Here is a 4,503-nt window from a genome sequence, read left to right as displayed (position 1 = left end):
AGAAGAGACATGAAGAAGAGGGGACACATGTTGATGTAGAAGAGACATGAAGAAGAGGGGACACATGTTGATGTAGAAGAGACATGAAGAAGAGGGGACACATGTTGATGTAGAAGAGACATGAAGAAGAGGGGACACATGTTGATGTAGAAGAGACATGAAGAAGAGGGGACACATGTTGATGTAGAGGACACATGAAGAAGAGGATTTTAAATAATAGGTGACCTTTAAAGTCAGATCTAAAGAGACGTATGAATGATATCTGGTGTCTCACCTCCGCCTCCCCCTTGATTGTGTCCACTCTGCTGATCAGCTTGCAGTACGCCTGGAACAGCAGCAGCAGCTGGAAGTGGAGCTTATAGAGCCGGCGACACAACTCCAGCTCCTACACACACACACACACACACACACACACACACACACAGCTTAATGACAGGAGAAGTGTGTGAGGGGTTCATAGGATGAGAAGTCAGGAGTCTCCTCTACAGTCGGTGTGAAACCTGCAGTAGAGACGGACAGGAGCTCCAGCAGGAAGCCTCATTGAACTCCTACAATTTATATTATTTGTTTGTTTGTGTAACGGCAAAGTCACACAGTTGGAAAATATGTGAGAACTTTAAAAGAAAATGCAAAAGAAAATCAAAAAAATTATCGAAATTTCAAGAAAGAAATATATATTTTCTGAAAAAATGTTTTCATATTTTTTTTTTTTAAAGTTATAAATAATTATAGCAAAAGGATCATTAAATTTTTTTTGAATATTTTTCAAAAATGACCTACATGACTGAAAAATACTCAAAAATGTGAGCAAAAAGTGAGAAATGTTTGAGAAAAAGACAGAAAACCTTTCCTAAAAAGGTCTGTCTGACAGCGAGGTGAAGTGTGGAACATATTGTGTATGAAGGGTAAATCTAATCTGAATGTGTTAGGAGTTTAAACACACATTGTCCGCTTCCTCCTGTCCTCCTCTCTGTTCCTGCTGCAGTCACACACACCTCTAACCACCTGACCTCTGAACAGCTGATCATGTGATTAGATGGTTTCCTGGGTTAGAGTCGAGGCGAGGGAGGGGGGAGATGAAAGGGTTAAAATGGCGTCCAGTGTGAGCAGGAAGTGGGGGTGTTTCTCAATGTCGAGTACGCTTGCTTGGTAGCACATGTCTTCCGAGCGTCTTGCTTCAGAAGCGAGGCAAGAATACTTCCTGGCATTCGGAAAACGAAGAGTGGAACAGGTGTGCAGGTGTGCGTCACATGAGAAGCCCAGCCTTACATTTTTCGCCACAGATTTGGTAGTACCCCTCAATGCAGTGCGCAATGCCTCAACGTCTCAACGTGGGCGGGGCTCAACCTTTCTCAACCTTTGAGGCACGTGACGTCCCGACTCCCGTGTTGTGGACTTACCCAGTCACAAAAGTAACATGTTATATTATTAATATATATATATATAATGATACCGGTAATATAATGATACCTTGAGGTCTGTGTTACATTTGAGTTTAAATGCAAACTTTTGAACTAACTTGATGGCGAGGGATCTGTCGCCAGGGCAACGGCATTTCAAAATGCAAAACTCAAATTAAACCCATTAACACCCTTCATGCATGGTTATGAACCATATGAACACATGAACACAACTACATCATAAGGGAGGGGAGGAAAAGATGGGGATTCAAAAAGGAAATGGAGAAAAAGAGAGAGTTTAAAGTAGAACTGATTAGAAGTGGCAAAAATAATACTAAGGGGTAGGAGAGGTTTTGGGGTTTGGGTGGGAGGAAGGAAGGAAGAGATTAGGATTAGGTAAAAAGGTAGGGAGTGGTTAGGGTTAGGATGGGGGGAAGGGAAGGGTTAGATTGAAGGGAGGGAAGAGAACTGCTACCCGGGAAACAGGATGCAACGCGTCATCTGTGAAACTCCGCCCACATTGAGCTCATTGAGGCATTGCGCACTGCATTGAGGGGCTTCTCCAGATTTGGGGAAATTGGTCCGTGCGCAAAGCATTGTGGGGATTTTAAGACCACGGAGTCTACACATGTGCAGCCTTGAAATGTCCCCAAACGAAGGACGCCGGGCTCGGTAGAATTCCAAGTATGCTGGACATTGGAACAGTACTTCGGCGGCACTCGATGACGTAGTATGCTTGAAATAGTGGCTCTGGAGCAGCTTTACTCGACATTGAGAAACACCCTGAATCTACCAGAGTTAGTCATGTGATCAGAAACCCTCCAAATCACCCGAGAGGTCAGACCCGGATCCAGGAGGACATGATGCTCAGCGGATGAGAGGGAGAATAAACATGCAGAAAGAGATGAAATCCTGACGACAAAATGAGCTCTCTGACAAACTCTGACATCTGTACAAGCTGTTTGTAGTTTTAAATAAAGCTTTGAATGTTAGGAATAAGACTTGCTGTTCAGCAGGGATGTCAATGTAAAATAAATGACTAATACCAGTAACATTTGGTATGACTCAACACCAATTCAATACCAACTGCAATAAAATAATACAAATCTCATCAACGACAAACACTGCTTTGTTAGCGCTAGCATCCTTGGTTTTGTTAGGAAGTTTAACACGCCTCTGATTTCTATCCTATACTGCTGGGGATAACATTTCAAAACACTAACATGAAAACGATTTAATATACCCCTACTCAATATTTATTTTTACTGAATGGAGCTTGAATGCACCATGATGTTACACTGACCTCTGGCTACAAACAGCTAACGGCTAGCAGCTAGCGGCTAACGGCTAGCGGCTAACAGCTAAAGTGAGCTAGCCCTCCTGCACACTTTAACACAGATTAGCTGATCACAATGTAGGATCTTTAGGGAATATTTTTCATTTTCTGTATCCCAAACACATTTTCTATCTTCCCCAGGATGCCGTTAGTCTGGAGTCCTAAAGATACTATCTGAGGGTCTGCAGAAAAACGAGTAGCCTATCAAGTTTTGGCATCACTAGGTATGAGTTCTGGGCACATCCCTAGTATTCAGAGTCCATAGAAAACCTAAGTACAGATCTCCCTGCAGACTGAATCAGGTGCTTTTATAATGAAGGGTTTAGCAACAGAGAAAAGCCCATGTTGCCATACAGGATAATAAATCATAATGAGTGAGGGGGGGTTAAATGAAGGTAGATATGAGGGGGGGATGGTCAGTGTTTGTCCGTATGACTACAAGAGTCTATAATATGAGAACCACTTACTGCTAGATTCTCCATTTGCTAAGCAAGAAGGTGAGCAGGTCACAACAACAGAAACAGAAGGAGAGAGAGATCCAGAATTAGTGAGCGACACATGGCAGAGACAGGAAGCAGCTCCTTCCTCCTCCTCCTCCTCCTCTTCCTCACAAACACATCAGAGGAACACAAGCCTTTATTTTGAAAGGGTGTTCGGACCAGACGAGGAGTTTTACGGGATTTCATACAAAGTCAATGCAAAGCACTCAGGTGTGCTAATCTAAACTGTTAAACCAGTGTGCTGAAGCTCATCAGAGTCGAGCTTCTCCTGGCGATAGCAAGAGTCAGAAACAGAGAAGAGGTTATGGTCTGTGGGCGGAGCTTACACGTCAGCACTGAACCAACAGCAGTAAAGACTTCCAGCTAATCTGAGTTAGCACAAGAGTTAGCTTCCTTCCCTAGTGAATACGCACAGTGTGTTAGCTAAGTGTTAAAGGGGCTTCTCACTGAATGACATGTCAACTCATACATTTGGGGAATGTTTGCGTTGCAGAAGCATAAAGAGACAAGGCATTGTACAATAGAGAAATTAAAAGACTAGAAATAAACAATCCAACATCTCATGGCAGAGACTCCTGCAGCTTTGTGTGCAGACAGTGTGTTGTTAGTACACAGCAGCATCTAACAGGACATGCAGGAGCACTACATGCCGTTTAATCTGCAGCTCGTTCAGCAAGTGCACGACACCTGGGTTCAGGTAGGAGACGTTAGCAGGAGAGTTAGCGAGGTGGTTTTTCACAATGTGTTATGGCTTAAAGAGGTTCTATTCTGCTTTTCCCCTATAGGTTTTAGTGCATGTCAATGGTCTGATAACGCTCAAATCCCTGTGTTCTCTCCATAAGCAGTTTGTCTCCCACACACTCCCTCCCCTGCCTGAAACACCTCCTTTAGTTTACTTCTGGAACATAGTGAAACACTTTGTACCTTATTGGAAACTTCACATGTATCCATGTTTGAGTGGCTGTTTCTAACCTCACTGCTCCTACCTGTGTGTGAGTGTCGGCTCTCTGGTTGCTCTCTTTGTCTCCAAAGGTTTTCTTGCAGTTCTCCAGCCACTGCAGGAGGAAGAGGAATAACACAGGAGGATTAAAGATGGAGGGGGGGGAGACAGTGGACGTCTGCATCTGTGTGTGATAAAGGGTGGTGGGGGCAGATCTAATAACAGGGCTGTACTTAGAGAATTAAAGGAGGCCTGTGCAGCGATGGGTTCCAGGCCTCCAGGGAACATCCAGTATTCAATTAGCACACACACACACACACACACCCC

General features: G+C 43.8%; 1 long non-coding RNA gene across 1 annotated transcript in view; it reads right to left on the bottom strand.

The window, feature by feature from the left end:
* Positions 1 to 246: 246 nt before the first annotated feature.
* The window catches only part of LOC104940977 (uncharacterized), a 5,091-nt gene continuing 834 nt past the window's right edge, over positions 247 to 4,503 (bottom strand). Inside the window, exons 2-3 of the long non-coding RNA XR_797851.1 lie at positions 4,223 to 4,291; positions 247 to 385 (exon numbers count right to left, since the gene is read on the bottom strand). This is a non-coding gene — a long non-coding RNA (uncharacterized lncRNA). The remainder of the gene's footprint in view (positions 386 to 4,222; positions 4,292 to 4,503) is intronic.

Source organism: Notothenia coriiceps, unplaced genomic scaffold (genome assembly GCF_000735185.1).
Source record: "Notothenia coriiceps isolate Sejong01 unplaced genomic scaffold, NC01 NC01_scaffold00002850, whole genome shotgun sequence".
Lineage (NCBI taxonomy): Eukaryota > Metazoa > Chordata > Actinopteri > Perciformes > Nototheniidae > Notothenia > Notothenia coriiceps.
Note: the sequence above shows the minus strand (reverse complement) of the source record. Positions and strands in the feature narration are given on the sequence as shown.